Source organism: Ursus arctos, unplaced genomic scaffold (genome assembly GCF_023065955.2).
Source record: "Ursus arctos isolate Adak ecotype North America unplaced genomic scaffold, UrsArc2.0 scaffold_25, whole genome shotgun sequence".
NCBI lineage: Eukaryota > Metazoa > Chordata > Mammalia > Carnivora > Ursidae > Ursus > Ursus arctos.
Window position 1 is genome coordinate 4,309,873 of NW_026622930.1, and position 17,748 is coordinate 4,327,620.

The 17,748-nt window shown below is 34.6% G+C and overlaps 1 long non-coding RNA gene, 11 other non-coding genes and 4 pseudogenes across 13 annotated transcripts in view; all 16 read right to left on the bottom strand.

The window, feature by feature from the left end:
- LOC113267261 (uncharacterized) overlaps window positions 1–17,748 on the bottom strand; it is a 129,240-nt gene that overhangs the window by 20,603 nt on the left and 90,889 nt on the right. For both annotated transcript variants that reach the window (XR_008961464.1, XR_008961465.1), the window contains 16 exons: window positions 16,909–16,991; window positions 16,293–16,366; window positions 14,880–14,965; window positions 13,861–13,951; window positions 12,959–13,032; window positions 11,970–12,040; window positions 10,994–11,076; window positions 10,019–10,106; window positions 9,094–9,179; window positions 6,742–6,821; window positions 5,700–5,785; window positions 4,561–4,642; window positions 3,294–3,379; window positions 2,715–2,798; window positions 1,771–1,857; window positions 247–301 (listed from right to left, as the gene is read on the bottom strand). This is a non-coding gene — a long non-coding RNA (uncharacterized LOC113267261). The remainder of the gene's footprint in view (window positions 1–246; window positions 302–1,770; window positions 1,858–2,714; window positions 2,799–3,293; window positions 3,380–4,560; window positions 4,643–5,699; window positions 5,786–6,741; window positions 6,822–9,093; window positions 9,180–10,018; window positions 10,107–10,993; window positions 11,077–11,969; window positions 12,041–12,958; window positions 13,033–13,860; window positions 13,952–14,879; window positions 14,966–16,292; window positions 16,367–16,908; window positions 16,992–17,748) is intronic.
- LOC113267424 (small nucleolar RNA SNORD113/SNORD114 family) lies at window positions 1,366–1,437 on the bottom strand. Its single transcript, XR_003320779.1, has one exon. It is a non-coding gene; the product is annotated as a small nucleolar RNA SNORD113/SNORD114 family (small nucleolar RNA).
- LOC113267457 (small nucleolar RNA SNORD113/SNORD114 family) lies at window positions 2,350–2,421 on the bottom strand. Its single transcript, XR_003320802.1, has one exon. It is a non-coding gene; the product is annotated as a small nucleolar RNA SNORD113/SNORD114 family (small nucleolar RNA).
- LOC113267467 (small nucleolar RNA SNORD113/SNORD114 family) lies at window positions 3,789–3,860 on the bottom strand. Its single transcript, XR_003320811.1, has one exon. It is a non-coding gene; the product is annotated as a small nucleolar RNA SNORD113/SNORD114 family (small nucleolar RNA).
- On the bottom strand, window positions 6,292–6,333 carry LOC113267433 (small nucleolar RNA SNORD113/SNORD114 family; annotated as a pseudogene).
- On the bottom strand, window positions 7,289–7,363 carry LOC113267422 (small nucleolar RNA SNORD113/SNORD114 family). The gene has a single exon (XR_003320777.1). It is a non-coding gene; the product is annotated as a small nucleolar RNA SNORD113/SNORD114 family (small nucleolar RNA).
- On the bottom strand, window positions 8,477–8,549 carry LOC113267483 (small nucleolar RNA SNORD113/SNORD114 family). The gene has a single exon (XR_003320824.1). It is a non-coding gene; the product is annotated as a small nucleolar RNA SNORD113/SNORD114 family (small nucleolar RNA).
- LOC113267479 (small nucleolar RNA SNORD113/SNORD114 family) lies at window positions 9,605–9,683 on the bottom strand (annotated as a pseudogene).
- On the bottom strand, window positions 10,593–10,664 carry LOC113267469 (small nucleolar RNA SNORD113/SNORD114 family). Its single transcript, XR_003320813.1, has one exon. It is a non-coding gene; the product is annotated as a small nucleolar RNA SNORD113/SNORD114 family (small nucleolar RNA).
- Window positions 11,570–11,641, bottom strand: LOC113267465 (small nucleolar RNA SNORD113/SNORD114 family). Its single transcript, XR_003320808.1, has one exon. It is a non-coding gene; the product is annotated as a small nucleolar RNA SNORD113/SNORD114 family (small nucleolar RNA).
- Window positions 12,562–12,636, bottom strand: LOC113267491 (small nucleolar RNA SNORD113/SNORD114 family). Its single transcript, XR_003320832.1, has one exon. It is a non-coding gene; the product is annotated as a small nucleolar RNA SNORD113/SNORD114 family (small nucleolar RNA).
- LOC113267475 (small nucleolar RNA SNORD113/SNORD114 family) lies at window positions 13,448–13,522 on the bottom strand. The gene has a single exon (XR_003320818.1). It is a non-coding gene; the product is annotated as a small nucleolar RNA SNORD113/SNORD114 family (small nucleolar RNA).
- Window positions 14,482–14,549, bottom strand: LOC113267478 (small nucleolar RNA SNORD113/SNORD114 family; annotated as a pseudogene).
- Window positions 15,649–15,730, bottom strand: LOC113267432 (small nucleolar RNA SNORD113/SNORD114 family; annotated as a pseudogene).
- LOC113267474 (small nucleolar RNA SNORD113/SNORD114 family) lies at window positions 16,510–16,584 on the bottom strand. Its single transcript, XR_003320817.1, has one exon. It is a non-coding gene; the product is annotated as a small nucleolar RNA SNORD113/SNORD114 family (small nucleolar RNA).
- On the bottom strand, window positions 17,477–17,548 carry LOC113267463 (small nucleolar RNA SNORD113/SNORD114 family). Its single transcript, XR_003320807.1, has one exon. It is a non-coding gene; the product is annotated as a small nucleolar RNA SNORD113/SNORD114 family (small nucleolar RNA).

Genomic DNA, 17,748 nt, shown 5'->3' on the forward strand with positions numbered 1-17,748 from the left:
CCCAATTATCAAAAAAAAAAAAGCGGCCCTGAAATCCCTATTCTGTATACAGAATTATTTTCACATCAATATACTCTTTCTTTAAATATCCTACATTTTTATGTTTCATGTCATTTCAATATTTGTCACTGGGCTACCGGTGACCATCTTTATTAAATACGGCACTTTTAAAAAATACACTGAATACCCTGGGGAAAAAAAAAAATCACTGAAACCCAGACGAGAACTTTGACTTTTATTACTCACACTGGTCTCCCTGCCACCAAGTCATACTGCTTGAATCAGCTCAAGAGTATCCATTCTGAAAAGGACAAAGCACAGGTGATGATTTAAAAAAAAAAAAAAAGTCAAATTCTTATTCCCACTGCTCCTTGATTTCCACATCTCTTGCCCACTCATTTAGGAATTTATAAATTATTCCTCGTCTAGATACTTTCATCTTAACAAAATGAACAGCAGGAAACTTGAAACAGATATACAACAACCAAAAAAACCCGACTCTTAATTATCTGTGTTAATATGATCCTTAGTCAAATAGATGACACTCCGTTTTTTCTTTTGTTTTTCCAAATGGCTCTCCTGATCCCTTTATTTCTTAATGAGTTTCAGTGTTTTTGATTGAACTAATAATATCTCATACCTGTCCACAAATGTTCAGAGTTAAACAATGCTTTGCCTTGTCCTCTTTATTTATTATCTATATTTCTTTAATGGTCCTATAATTAGTCTATTAACAATAACAATCTAAATCTATAAACCCAATACCGACATCGGGTATAGTCCTGACACCTGTCTACCGACTTAAACAGAATACACCATGTTGGTATCACGTTGGGCCTCGGTATCCAGACACACAGTCCTCACTGTCCCTGATCCATCCACCACCTTTCATCACCACTGACTCATGATCAGGCCTCTTTAATTCTCATAAACATTTGCTTATTGATAAATTAACAAATACACAAAATTAATATAAATAAACAGAAGACCTCTTAATATCTCCCTCTACAATCTTTTTCAGAGACTACCTCTGTGTCAAAAACTGACCTCGAGGTTTACGTTTATGGACTCATCACCTTAACATTTCATAGCTGTCTGATATTTAACACGGGCATATTTTGCCTACTTTGAGTATATTCAATATTTGGAATAATACAGTGAACGCCCTTAAACAAACCACCTAAGCTCAAACACCAACATTATTCACACTGGTCTTTCCAATGTTCTTAACAACATAGATGCAACTGGAGAGCACATGACCTTGGAAGATGCTTAAATCAGCTCAAGTGGGTTCATTCTGAGGAGTACAGATCAGAGCACGTGAAAACAACAACAACAGCAACAAAACCTCGCATTTCCTCTGTGTTGGACCTCAGCGGTCCAGATACGTATCACTGATCGTGCGTGACTCCTACGCTAACAGTTATCATTGATCCAAAGAAGACCACTTTCTCTTCATTCACTGCAATATTGCTTTTCGATTATCTCATTAATTCACTAATTGTAATTGTGAAACTCTATTATTAAAAGTAAAACAAGGCCTTGAGCTCCCGAATATATGACTAGAATCATTCTCACAATACTTCTATCGTTAACTATCATCAATTTCTCATATATGTATTACTCAAAATAAAACTGCATATTAATCCTATAATTGTTACTAGGATACTGTTCACATTCTTTGATTCTATTTCACACTTTTTACTATTACAGCAAATATCCTTAAGCAAAAATACCAGAATGAAGATAAGAGCTCTGATTATTACTCACACTGGTCTCCAGACTCCTACAACAGAACCGCAGCCCCAAAGATCATGATCAGGGAAGAATCCTTAAAGCGGGTCCAGTGTGTCTGTTCTGAGGAGTGCAAGGCAGAGCAGATGATAAAAAGCGAGACATTCTCTCCAGTGATTGTTGCATCTCACTTTTCATTTAGTAAAACACTTAGGTAATCACTCACTTGGTATAAATATTGTTTTCCTCTTAAGAAAACAAACCACTCTGATTTTACCACTGACCCAGAATCCAAACATGGTCTACAGCTTACACTGTCTACGGCATCCTTAGCCGTACAGGCAACAGTCATGCACCATCTACTTCCAATGGAAGCCCAGGGTCTTCACAGGACGTTAACAGTAGTTCTTACATAATCACAAATTTTTATAATTGGACAATGCTTCATTGATTCATATCAATTTACACCTTTCTTTATAGATTCTCTCATTGATCCAATTATAATAACAGCATGAAAATGTATGAACTGTAAGACCAAAAACAAGACCCTTGTATATTCCCGACATGTGTCTAGAGCATCCCTTCAAACACTGGGAACGGACTAGATTTCTTCTGTTGGACCTCAGAGTTCCAGACACGTATTCATCGTACACGACTCATACGCCACCAGTGGTCATCATCGATCCAATATCCTCTTTTCCTTCATTCATTCCTCTTCACGAGTAATAATTTCTAAACACTATGAAATCGCCAAAGAGTTACTGCATTCCTAATCTGTACGTAGATTACATATCAATGTGTCTCTTCCATTAACTATCCTCAGTGTTCCACACGTGGATTAATTAATATAATCTTCACATATCCTATAATTGTCATGGAGATGCACTGCCTTCTTTAAGTACCTTTTGTACTTTTAAATAATACAGTGAATTACCTTAAAAAAACACTTAACCTAGAAAAGAACTTCAACTGTTACTCACATTAATCTGCATCCTCCAATCACATGGAGGGAACCACAGAGCTCACGCCTATAAACGTATGAAATCAGCCCCAGTGCATCCATTCTGAGGAGGACAGAGCAGAACAAGTGATTTTAAAAAATGAGATTTAATTGTCATTGATCCTCACTTTTTATTTCATAGGCGCAGGATTTAGATATGGATTTTTTATCTTTATTTGTATAATACGTATTTTATACATGAATTAAAAATTTATATATTATACATACACATATAATAAAATGTGTAAGTATATAATAGAATGTATAACTATATTAACACCTAAATTACATAAAGTATTAAATATTTTAAAACATAGTTATAATACAAAATATCTATAATATAAATATATATATGTAAATAAAATGAAGTATACAAATATAAAATCAATAAAATGGTTAAGCACAATAATGCTTCATATCAACCTGATAAATAACATTGGCATATTTTACCTTCCTTGATAATACCTTTTAATAGTATTTTTGAATACTTTTGAATAATACAGTAAATAGCCTTAAACAAACCGCTCAAGCCAAGCCAAGAACTTTGACTGTTACTCACGTGGTCTCCATGATCCTAAAACATAGATGCAACCAGAGGGCTCATGACATTGAAGGAATGTCACAATCAGCCGGAGTGTGTCCATTCTGAGGAGTACAGAGCAGAGCAGATGATAAAAAAGGAGACATTCTTCCATTTATCCTTGATTTACATCTTTCATTTAGTCGGGCATTTAGGCAATCATTATTTGAAGTCTATTTCATTTTTCTCTTAAGAAAACAAACCTACTTTGAACTTCACACTGACCCAGATCATAAATATTGTCTATAATTTGTCCTCCAAAGAGGTTACGTTCAGGTACCATTTATTTCTCTTTACACTTCAGTGTTTTCAAAATATATTAATAGTATTTCTTGTCTCCTACATATTTTTTAAATTGGACAAGGCTTCTACAATTCAGCTTTTTGAAATACATATTTCCACAGTGACATTTCAATGATCCAATTTTAACAAAGAATATAAATGTATGAAGAGAAAGACCACATCTCTTTAGCGTTGGACCTCAGAGTTCCAGACACGTACTCATCACATACGACTCATACGCCACCAGTGGTCATCATCGATCCAATATTGTCCTTCTTTTTCTTCATTCATTTCTATTTATTGATTGATTAAAACATTAATTCATTAATAATAATTTCTGAACACTATGATAAAAAGCCCGAGAAGAGCCTTTGTATCCCTAATCTGTACATAGATTATTCACGTAACAATGCATCTCTTTTATCAATTATCCTCACTTTTCTACACAGGGATTAATCAATGTTTCATATATTCCATATTTATCACTGAGATACAGTTGCCATTTTAAATTGTATTTCACATGTTTTAGTAATAAAGTGAATTGCCTTTATTTTTTTATAAAAATTTTTTATTATTTTATGTTAGTCACCATACAGTACATCCCCGGTTTCCGATGTAAGGCTCGATGATTCATTAGTTGTGTATAACACCCAGTGCACCATGCAATACGTGCCCTCCTTACTACCCATCACCAGCCTATCCCGATCCCACACCCCCCTCCCCTCTAAAGCCCTCAGTTCGTTTCCCAGAGTCCATAGTCTCTCATGGTTCATTCCCCCTTCTTTTTAAAAAAACACATGGAGGGGTGCCTCTGAGAGTTCAGTCAGTTAAGCGTCTGACTCTCGATCTTGGCTCAGGTCTTGACCTCAGGGTATGAGTTTGAGCCCCACATTGGGCTTCACATTGGGCATGGAGCCCCCTTCAACACATGGAAACCAAGAAAATAATTTTAACTATTGCTCACATTAACCTCTGTCCTCTTCTTATATAGAGGTAGCAGGAGCTCACGACCATGGAAATGCTTAATCAGCTCCACTGCATCCGTCCTGAGGACAACAGAGTAGAGCAGTGATATAAAAACCCGACGGTGACTAACACATCATAACAAAAACAACCTGAGACCTAACTGCGATTGATCCTCGCTCCCCATGTGTCATGTAGTCAGTATTTATGTTTTCAATATGTATATATTTTTATCTTACAAAAGCAGAAACTCAATTTCACTACCAAAAAGAATAAAATTCACTCTTCCTTATCAGTATATGTGACCTCAAAGAGGTGAGAACTTTGCCCCTTTATCTCTTAATGGGTATCACGGTTTTCAATGGTTATTACAAATATCTCTTGCCTCACCACGAACTTTAACAGTTAAGACAATGTTCTGCCCTCTTGTTCTTTAGTATTTATTGGTGTTTGTTTAATAGTTCCATCATTATTCCATTAATAACAACAAATCTATGTCCATAAAATCATTATGAGAATATGATCTTTGTACATTCCAGACATTTCTTCACTGAAACAATTCCAAAAGAGGGGACAGACTAATTAATTTACACGTTTGCCTCAGAGTTCCAGATTCATACATGAGCAGTCACATCTGGGTCTCATTATAGTCATTAATGTCTACATGTTTTTATTGAATAATTCAATTAACTAATAACAATAAAATAAATGCTTGGAGACCGCAAAAACTTGAAAAAGAGCCTTAAATATCTCCAACATTTGTCTTTAGGATTACTTCCTACTGACAAGATCTTTCATTAATTAACCAGAATGTTTCCTATATAGATTAATTGACATAATGCTACATATTAGCCTCAAATTTACCATCTGGCTATGGTTGTGATCCTTAACTTTATATCACATTATTAATCATGCAGCTACAATCTTTTTTTAAAAGACCACAAAATCAGATAGGCCGGTGATGGGTATTAAGGAGGGCACCTATTACATGGAACACTGGGTGTTAGACACAAATAATGAATCATGGAACATTACACCAAAAACGAAGGATGTACTGTACGGTGACTAACATAACATAATAAAAAATTATTATTAAAAAAAACCCACAAAATCAAGGAAAGAATTTTGACTATTACCCACATTGTTCTCTGTGTTTTTAATACATGGATGCAACCACAGAGCTCGTGACTATGGTGGAATGTCTATATCAGCCGAGGGTGACCATTCTGAGGAGTACAAGACAGGGCAGATGATTAACAAATTGAGACCTCATGACCATTGGTCCCTGCATTCCACCTTTCATTCATTAATAAGAATGAATTGGGATAACGTATATTTTCTTTCTCAAGAAAATAAGCAGTATCAATCTGGTAGCTGCCAGCATAAACACGGATGGTTACTCAAAGAATAACACCATTATACCATATATTTCCTAATAGATCCTTGTTTTCAAAATATATTAACAGTATCTCTTGTAACCACATATATTTGTAATTGGACTATATTTCACCCACTTCATACTTATTACTTTACTGATCCAATTTAAAAAATAGAATATATCAACATAAAAGACCAAAAACAAGATTATAGATTATAGATTTATAAATCAATTATCCACATATAATAATAGAATAAAAGTGCATGAACACGACTAAAAACAAGACCCTCATATATTCCTGACATCTGTGTATAAGATCCCATCAAATGATAGGAATAGGCTACATTTTTGTGTGTGGACACGACCCATACGCCATCAGTGGTCATCACTGATCCAATATTGTCCCTCTTTTCCTTCATTCAGTTCTACATTGTTTATTGACTAACTCATTGATTCACTAACAATAATTTAAAACCCTATTATTCAGAATAACACAAGAGTCACGATACCCCTAATCTGTATACAGAATCATTCTCACATCAATATATCTTTTTTATTAATTATCTTAAATTTCATCTGTGATATAATTTTAAAAACCAAAACATAAAAAAATAAAGAAAATGTGAAAAAATCATCTTAAATTTCATGCATGTAATAATCAATATAATGTTTCATAGGAATTCAATGGTTTTCACTAGGCTACAGTGAGCTGCCTTTGACTCTATATGGCACTTTTAAAAATACACCAAATATCTTTAAAACAAACATAGCTGAAGCCAAGACAAGAACTTGACTATTACTCACATCGGTCTGTGGGCTTCTTACATACAGTGGCCATCATGGAGCTCACCACCATAAAACAATGCTCAGTCAGCGTAGTGTGTCTGTTCAGAGAAGTACAAAGCATAGTCAATGATAAAGAAAATTAAGACCTTATCTCCACTGATCCTTGCTTTTCATATTTCATTTACTCACTTATTTCATGACATGAATATATTTTTCTCTTAATAAAAGGAACTACCTCAAACTTGACACTGACTCAGAAAGTCTTATTTGTCTGTATAACTCTTAGCTAAGGAGGTAACACCCTTCCTCTACTTATTTCTTAATGAATATAAATATTTTCAATTTTATTACATCTTTCCTCACCATATATTCATAGTTCATAGTTGGATAATCCTTCTCCCTCTCTTCCTTACCTATTACACCTATTTCTTGAATGGTTCTATCATTGATCCACTAATAATAACAAACCCAAATCCATAAACTCACAATAAGAATATGATCTTCGTATATTCCTAACATCCACGTACAGGATCAAACAGAACAGAAGGAACAGACGATTAGTATGTTGGACCTCAGATACCCAGACGCACACTGCTCATCACCCATGACTCCTCCATCCCCTGTCGTCATCACTAGTCCATTAGAGGCCCACTTTCTCTTAATTCCTTACTATACTTGTATTGATTAAATCATTAATTCATTGAAAATATTAAAATTAGTGTAATTCACAAAAACTGAAGAATAAGATCTTGAATGCCCTCAACATCGAATACAGAATCATTGCCAACATAGGTTATATTTCTCTCATTAATCAAACTCAATGTTATGTAATAAATTAAGGAATATAATGTTTTATATCATATTTATCAGTTAGCCATAGTGAACCTTTTTATCAAACTAATTACTTTTTAATAATACCATGAACACAAACAAAAGACCCAAACCAAAACAAAATTTTTGACTATTACTGTCTTTTCTGTTTCCTAACACAAAAGGAATATCACAAGTGTCACAGGAATGTGACAATCCTGATCCCAACAGAAGACAAAATCAGCTCAAGCACCTATTTTGAAGAGGACAGAACAGAGAAGGGGATGAAAAGGTTGAGACTTTCTCTCCACTGACCCATGGAGTCCACCATTCATTTATATAATCATTTAAGCATTTATTAACATGATGGATATATTTATTCTTACCTTAAAAATAAATTTCAAACTTGAAACTAAATCAGACAATAAATAACTGACTACAGAATTTCATTGTTTATATCAACCTAAGTCAAGGAGGTAATACACTTGATCCTTTTATATCCATTCTAATGTATATAAATACTTTCACCTTGCTATCTATTTACCAAAAAATAATACTTCAACCTCCTTATGTTAATTCATTTATGCATTTATTTATCGTACCATTAATAGGTTTATAAATTAATTACTAAAATTCATGAACACAAAGATCAACAACAAAATTCTTATTTATTTTTTTTAAGATTTTATTTATTTATTTGACAGAGATAGAGACAGCCAGCGAGAGAGAGAACACAGGCAGGGGGAATGGGAGAGGAAGAAGCAGGCTCCCAGTGGAGGAGCCTGATGTGGGGCTCGATCCCAGGACTCTGGGATCACGCCCTGAGCCGAAGGCAGACGCTTAACGACTGAGCCACCCAGGCGCCCCCAAAATTCTTATTTATTACTGACATCTGTATATAGGCTCCCTAAACACAGGAGAAACAGACTGGATTACTTTTTTATCAGATCTGAGTTCCAGACACATAGCATTCATCATATATGACTCATTTGCCACCAGTTGTCATCACTGGTCTAAGACTGACCCTCTTTCTTTCCATTCTCATAAACATTTATTTATTAATTAATTAATCAAAAAATACACATAAATTAAAATATAAGAATATCATCTTTTGGGGCGCCTGGGTGGCTCAGTCATTAAGCGCCTGCCTTCGGCTCAGGGCGTGTCCCAGAGTCCTGGGATCAAGCCCCACATCAGGCTCCCTGCTCCACTGGAAGCCTGCTTCTTCCTCTCCCATTCCCCCTGCTTGTGTTTCCTCTCTCGCTGGCTGTCTCTCTCTCACTCTCTCTCTCTCAAATAAATAAATAAAATCTTTAAAAAAAAAAAAGAATATCATCTTTCAACATGCCTAACATCTGTCTCTATAATATTACAGAGGCTAAATCTCTTTCTTTAACTGACCTCAGTGTTGCATTTATGGATTAGTAAACACAATGCTTCATATCAATGCGGTATTAAACATTGTTATATTTTGCCTTCTTTGATTATATTTAATACTTTTGAATAAATACACTGAATTGTCCTCAATAAACCAAGACAAAGGCTTTGAGTCTTACTCACGTGGTCTCCATGCTCCTCCAACATAGATGCAACCAGAGGGCTCACGACCTTGGAAGAATGTCACAATCAGCTGGAGTGTGTCCATTCTAAGGAGTATGGAGCAGAGCAGATGATAAAAAAAGAGAGACATTCTTCCACTGATCCTTGCTTTAAATCTTTCATTTAGTCAGGCATTTAGGAAATCATTACTGGAGAATATTTATTTCATTGTGTTTTACAAAAATGAACTACTTTGAACTTCCCAGTGACACAAAATATAAAAACTGTCTATAATTTGTCCTGTCTATATCATCCGAGCCAAAAAGGGGATAGTCATGTACCATTTATTTTTCTTTGGACTTCAGTGTTTTCAAATTATATTAATAGTACTTCTTGCTGCCTCATATATTTTTAGAATTGGGCAAAGTTTCTACAATTTAATTTTTTTACACATTTCCTTATTGATATTTCATTGATCTGATTATAATCAAGAATGGAAATGCATGAAAAGAAAGACCACACCTCTTTTGTGTTGGACCTCAGAGTTCCAGACACGTATCATTCATTCATCATCCGTGATTCATACGCTGGCAGTTATCATCATTGATCCAGAAAACACTGCCTTCTCTCCATTCATTTCTACATTGTTTATTGATTAATTCATTAATTCACTAATTATCATTTAAAACTATATGATTCACACAACATGAAGAAAGAAGTGTTATCCATAATATGTATCTAGAATCATCCACACATCACCGTATCTCTCATCAATTATCCTGCTTTTCATAAATGCTTTAATCAATGTAATGCTTCATTTTAAATCCTACTTTTTTCACTAGGCTACAGTTGGCCTTCTTTAATTACAATTCATATTTTGTATTAATCCAATGACTATCCTTAGCAAAATATCAGAAACAAGACAAGAACCTTGACTATTACTCACATTTGTCTCCAGTCTCCCCAATACAAAAATACAACCCTAGGGCTCTTGATCGGGGGAGAATCCTTAAAGCAGGTCTAATTTGTCCATCCTGAGGAGTACAAAACAGAGCGTATCATAAAAATAGTAAAGACATTCTCTATTGGTCTTTGCTTTTAACCTTTCATTAAATCCATTGTTGGTCAACTATTAATTTGGTGTAAATATTTTTTCTCTTAAGAAAATGAACAACTTAGATTTACCAATGACCCAGAACTTGAACATTGTCTATGACTTATGCTATCTATGGGATCCTTAGCCATACATGTTAACAGTCAGGTAGCTCTTACTGCTAATTAAACTTCAGAGTTTTCATAGAAGTAATAGTATTTCTTACATAATCACGTATTTCTATAATTGGACAATGCTTCATTACGTTCCTCTTTATTAAGGTTTATTGATTATTTTATTGATCCAATTATAAAAATTAAAAGGAAATGCGTGAACACTAACACCAAAAACAAGACCCTGTATATTCTGGAGATCTGTCCACACAGGATCTCTTCAAACAATGGGAATAAACTAGATTTCTATTCTGTTGGACCTCAGAGTTCCAGACATGTATCCATCATATATGACTCATACACCACCAGTGATCATTACTGATCCAATATTATCCCTCTTTTTCTTCATTCATTTCTAATTGTTTATTGAGTAAATCATTAATTCACTAATAATTTTAAATGCTGTAATTCACAAAAACTGAGGATGAACTTATATGTCTCTATTTCTACTTAGACAATTTTCACATCAATATATCTCTTTAATTAATTATCCTCAGTGTATGCATGGATTAATCATCATAATGGTTTATACATCCCATATTTATCACTGAAATACAGTGCCTCTTTTCATTATATATTGTAGTTTTTAATAATACAGTGAATTAACTTAAAAAACAACACATAAACCAAGAAAATAATTTCAACTGTTACTTACATTAATCCCCGTCCTCTTATTATAGAGGCAACCAGAGAACTCAGGATCATGATAGATGTTAAATCAGCTCACGTGTGTCCATTCTGAAGAGTACAGAGTAGAGCAAGATGAAAAAAGGATTGAGATATTATGCTCACTCATCCTTGCACCCCACTTTTAATTTAGTCAACTATTAAGCAGTGAATTGCAATAATGCGTATTTTATTTTCTCCTAAGTAAACGAACAATATCAGTCTAGCCACTAATAAAGAATATGAACATTGACTATTACTTATCAGCCATTATATCACCCTCAAAGAACAAGTCCTGTACCATATGTTCCTTATAGACATCAGCATTTTAAATATACACTAATACTATTCCTTGCCTAACCACATATTTTTATAATTGGACAAGATGTCACTGTTTTCATCTTTATTTATTTGTATGTTTGTTTATTGATTGTTTCATTGATCCAATTATAAAAATTGAAGGAAAATGCATAAACATAAAGACCAAAACCAAGATCCTTGTATAGTCTTGGTATCTGTCTATACAATCACCTCTAACAGGACAATAAACCAGATTCCATTTCTGTTGGACCTCAGAGTTCCAGACACGTATTCATCGTATCCGACTCATACGCCACCAGTGGTCATCATCGATCCATTATTGTCCCTCTTTTCCTTCATTCAGTTCTACATTGTCTATTGAATAATTCATTAAATCACCATGGATAATATTAAAACCCTATCATTCACAAAAGCCCAAGAAAAGTCATGGTATCCTAAATCTGTAAATAGAATCATTCTCACATCAATGTATCTCCTTTAAAATTATGCTGTTATTCATGTATGTGTTAATCAATATAATGTTTCATAAAATTCAGTATTTGTCACTGAGCTATTGTTGGCCTTCTGTGATGATACTACACAGGACTCACTATGCTGAATGAGATAATCACTGAAACCAAGACAAGAAACTGGATGCTGCTCACATTGTTCTCTGGGCTTCCAACACAGAGATGCAACCACAGAGCTCGCCACCATGGAGTATTTCTTAATTCAGCTCAAATGTGTCCATTTCGAGAAATGAAAAGCACAGTCGATGATAAACAAAAGTAAAATAAAAACTTTTATTTCCACTTATTCTTTCTTTCCACATTTCACTTACACAGTCATTTAGATACCTATGAATATTTCATAACATTGATTTTTTTTCTTTTAACAACAATAGTAACAAAACTTCTCAAAATTAAAATTGACCCAGAACAATGAAATTGACTCTAAATTGTTCATGTCTAAATGCCCGTTGGCTGAACAAGTGACACTCTTGAGCCATTTAATTCTTAACGGGTGTCAGGGTTTGCAATCTGTATTACTATTTCTTGCCTAAATACAGGTCTTCATAGTTGGACAATGCTTCACGCTTCTGTATTCATCCGCTATTCATATTCTTCAATGGTTCTACCCTTGATCCACTTGTAGTAACAAACCTAAATCTGTCAACCCAGTTAAACCATAATCTTTGTGCTTTCTGAACGTCTGTCCATCGGATCAAATAAGCAGTGAGAAAGACTATATATTGAATTGGACCTCAGCGTTCTAGATAAACAGTGTTCATCATGCATAACTCATCTTCCACCAGTCATCATCACGGGTACATTAAAGACCCACTTTTTCTTCATTCCTTTCTATATTTGTACCAATTCAATCATTAATTCATTGATTAATACGTAACAAAAACTTGAATCAACAACCTGAATATTCCTAACTTCTACCTATAGAGTAATCGCCAACACAGATTATATCTCTCTCATCAATCAATCTCAGTGTTACATAGTATCAATTAATCAATATGTTTCATATCATATTTATCATCGGGCCATAATTTACTTTTTGATTATATTTATTAATTTTCAATAATACTGTGAATACCCTTAAAAAAAATGACCCAACCCAGACAGAACCTCTCATTACTACTCACCTGGCTTTGCTCTCCTAAAATGCAGGCAACATAATAACCGTGATCAGGGCAGAAGCTGAAATGAGCTACAGCATCTGTTTTAAGAGTGCCAGACAGAGAACATGAGAAAAAAATGAGACCTTCTTCCGTTGACCCTTGCTTTACATCTTTCATTTAGTCAGGCATTTAAGAAATTGTTACTGGAGAACATTAATTTCACTATCTTTTATAAAAACGAACCACTTCATACTTCACCAACATTGTCTGTAATTTGTCCTGTCTATATCATCCGAGCCAGAGAGGGGAGAGTCCTGTACCATTTATTTCTCTTTGGACTTCAGTGTTTTCAAATTATATTAATTGTACTTCTTGCCTCCCCACATATTTTTAAAATTGGACAATGTTTCTACGATTCACTTTTTAAAAATACATTTCCTTATTGATGTTTCACTGATCCGATTATAATCAAGAATGGAAATGCATGAAGAGAAAGACCACATTTCTTTTGTGTTGGACCTCAGAGTTCCAGACACGTATCATTCATCATTCGTGATTCATACGCTGGCAGTTATCATCACTGATCCAGAAAACACTGCCTTCTCTCCATTCATTTCTACATTGTTTATTATTTCATTAATTCACTAATTACAATTTTAAAACTGTATGATTCACAAAAACTCAAAGGGCCTTGACTGAACTAGTATATGTCTGGAACCACTCCCACATTATTATATCTCTGCCATATTTATATTTATCAGTTTTTCATAAATGCTTTAATCAATATAATACTTCATTTTAACCCCATATTTGTCACTAGGACACAGCTGACCATCTGAGTCGATTTCATCTTTTTTATTACTGCAGTGAATACCTTTAGACACGCCACCACCCAAACCAAGTCAAGAATTTTGGTTATTACTCACATTGGTCTTCCAACTCCTAAAACAGAGATGCGACCCTGGAGCTCGCGATCAGGGAAGAATCCTTAACTCAGGTGTTGTGTGTCTGTCTGTTCTGAGGAGCAAATGATAAGAAAGGTTGAGACCTTCTTTCCATTGGTCTTCGCCTTTCCCCTCCCATGTAGTCAGTCATTTGGGCCATCATTAATTTGGTGTATGTGTCTTTTTTCCCTTAAGCAAACAAACGTCAAATTTACCACTGACCCAGACGATGGGCATTATCTGTAACTTACCCTGTCTCTATCATCCTTCACTGTATAGTAACAGTTATGTACAACTTGCTTCTAGTTGAACTTCGGGGTTTTCATGGTATATTAATAGTACTAATTATTAATCAATAATAATACATTAATAAATAAATTAAGTCTTAATTATTGCCTGATCACATCTTTTTATAATTAGACAATGCTTCACTCCCTTCATCATTTTTATTTATCTATTTATTTATAGAATCTCTTATTTATCCAATTGTAATGATACATTTACATGCAAGAACACTAGGATCAAAAGCAACATCTTACTATATTCCTGACATCTATTTATTGATGTCTTCAAATAATGAGAATGTACTAGATTAATTTTCTGTTGGACCTCAGAGTTCCACGTTTTCATCGTATATGACTCATACGCCACCAGTGGTCATCATCGATCCAATACTGTCCCTCGTTCTACGTTATATTCTCTTTGTATATTTATTAAATCATTGGTTTACTAATAATTTAAAACCCTATTATTCACAAAAAACTGAAATGAGTCTTTCTGTCCTTATACTGAATATAAACTTATTCTCACATCAGTTTCCTTCATTAATTACCCTCACTTTCCATACCTGCATTAATCAATATAATGTTTTCTAAAATTCACTATTTATCACAGAGCTACAGTTAGCCTTCTGTGATTCTACATGGAATTTCTGAATAATGCACCGAATATGCTGGAAAAAAATCACTGAAAAAGGACAAGAAATCTGACCATTAACTCACACTGGTCTCCATGCTTCTGTCACACAGACGCTACAAGAGAGCTCGCCACCATAGCAGAGTGCTCGGTTAGCTCGAATGTGTCCCTTCTGCGCAGTACAAACCATAGTCAATGACAGAAAAAATGATAAAATGTTTATCCCTATTGATTCTTGCCTTCCATATTGCATTTACTCACTCATTGAGGAATTCATAAATTTTTCATAATGTAGAGCTTTTTCTCTTAAAAGGAAAACTTCGAACTTGACATTGACCCAGAATAATGAAACTGACTCTTAATTACTCATGTATATATAATCCTTGGCCAAAGAAGGGACACCCTTTTAACATATATTTCATGAAGGGCATCAGGGTTTACAAATTTTATTCATATTTCTGGCCTCACCATCTTATGTTCATAGTTAGATAATAATTCACCTTTTCTTCTTAATCTATTGTTTAAATATCCTTTAATGGTTCTATCCATGGTCCATTAGTAATAACAAATATAAATATATTCAACCAAGGAACGCCTGGGTGGCTCAATCTGTTAAGTGCCCAAATCTTTCGATTTTGGCTCAGGTCATGATCTCAGGGTCATGGGATCGAGCCCTGCGTCAGGCTCTGCGCTGGGCATGGAGCCTGCTTAGCATTCTCCCTCTTCCTCTGCCCCTCCCTTCTAAAAATAAGTAAATAAATAAATGAATAATTCATCCAAAATAAGAACATAATCTGTATACATTCCTAACATCTATCCAGAGGGTCAAATAGAGAAAATAGGATACTCACTGTATTGCACCTCAGGGTTCCAGACACATACTGTCCACTGTCCACTGTCCATGACTCATCCCCCACCAGTCATCACCACTGGTTGGTTCCTTTAGAGGTTAGTTTATTCACCCATATATTTGTTCGTATATTTGTATCAGTTAAATCATACCTTCATTGGTAATAATATAATCAATACAGGATTAACAAAAACTGAAGTACATGATACTTGAATATCCCTAACCTCTTCCTTTAGAATCATTGCCAAAATAGATCATATCTCTTTCACTAATAAATATCAATGTTACATATTATCAATCAATATAATGTTTCATATCATATTTATCTCTGAGCCATAGTTAATTTCTTCTTATATTTAGTAGGTTTTTTTAAAAGATTTTATTTATTTGACAGAGAGGGAGAGAGAGCGTGCGTGTAAACGAGCACGCAAGCAGGGGAAGCAGCAGAGGGAGAGAGAGAAGCAGGCTCTCCACTGAGCAGGGAGCCCGACCCGGGGCTCAATCCCAGGACCCCGAGATCATGACCTCAGCCAAAGGCAGACGCTTAACCGACTGAGCCACCCAGGTGTCCCTATTACATTTTAATAATACCATGAAAGCCCTTAAACAAATGACCCAAACCAAGAAACGAACTTTGACCATTACTCACGCTGGTCTCTTTCTTATAGAAGGGAAATATGGTGACCCTGATCACAATACAGGTGGAAATCTCGAGCTTCTATTCTGAAAAGTACCAAACACAAAAAGTGATAAAAAGATTGAGACTTTCTCTCAACTGATCCATAGTTTTGTCTACTGATTCTTTCATGGTTCAATTATATTAAAAAATGGAAATGCATGAAGAGAAGGCACATATCGCTTTTGTGTTGGACCTCAGAGTTTCAGACACGTGTTACTCATCATCCGTGATTCATACGCCGGCAGTTATCATCACTGATCCAGAAAAGACGGCTTTCTCTTCATTCATTTCGATATTGTTCATTGACTAATTTATTAATTCACTAATTATATATAAATTCCATTATTTACAAATCCCAATAAGGTCTTGATATCCCTAATATGCTTCTAGATCCATTTTTACATCACAATATCTCTTTTATCAGTTTTTCATACATGCATTAATCCGTATCATGCTTCCTATAAATCTCATTTACCAATAGGATAAAGACTGCCCTCTTTGATTGTATTTCAAATACTGGATTGCTATAGTAAATACCCTTAGACAAAAAAAACCAAATCAAGAGAAGAAATGTCATTAAGCTTACACTGGTCTCCAGGCTCCTAAAACAGATGCAACCTTAGAGGTCAGGATAAAGGAAGAATCTTTAAATCAGGTCCAGTGTCTCTTCTAAGGAAGACAAAGCAAAGCAGGTGATAAAAATGGTTGAGACATTCTCTCCATTGATCCCAGCTTCAACATTCACAGAGCTCTCTAGGCAATCATTAATTTGGCGTATTTATTTAGTCTGTTAAGAAAACAACTTCAGTCTTGTCACTGAGCCAGAATATGAACATTGTCTGTAACTTACCCTGTCTACATCATTCTTACCCTGAGAGGTAATGGTCCAATATGATTCATTTCTAACTGAACTTCAGGGTTTCCATAGTAGTTTAATAGTGTTTGTGCCTCACCACATAATTTGATAACTGGACAATGCTTTACTCTATTCATCTTTCTTTATGTTTTTATTTATAGATTCTCACATTTATCCAATTGTAATAGTAAAATAAAAATGCATGAACACCAAGACCAACAGCAAACCCTTCATTTATTCCTGATATCTGTCTCTAGGATGCCCCCAAACACTGGGAATGGACCAGACCAATTTTATATCGGACCTCAGAGTTCCAGACACGTATTCATCGTACACGACTCATACGCCACCAGTGGTCATCATCGATCCAATATCGTCCTTCTTTTTCTACATAGATTTCTATTTGTTTATTGATCAAATCATTAATTCACTAATAATTTTTAAGTAGTACAATTCAAATAAAAAGAGACTGTAAGTCTCAAATCCATACTCAGAACTAATCTCATATCAATATAACTCTCATTATCATCCTCAGCTTTCATACTTGCATTAATCAATGTGTTTCATGCA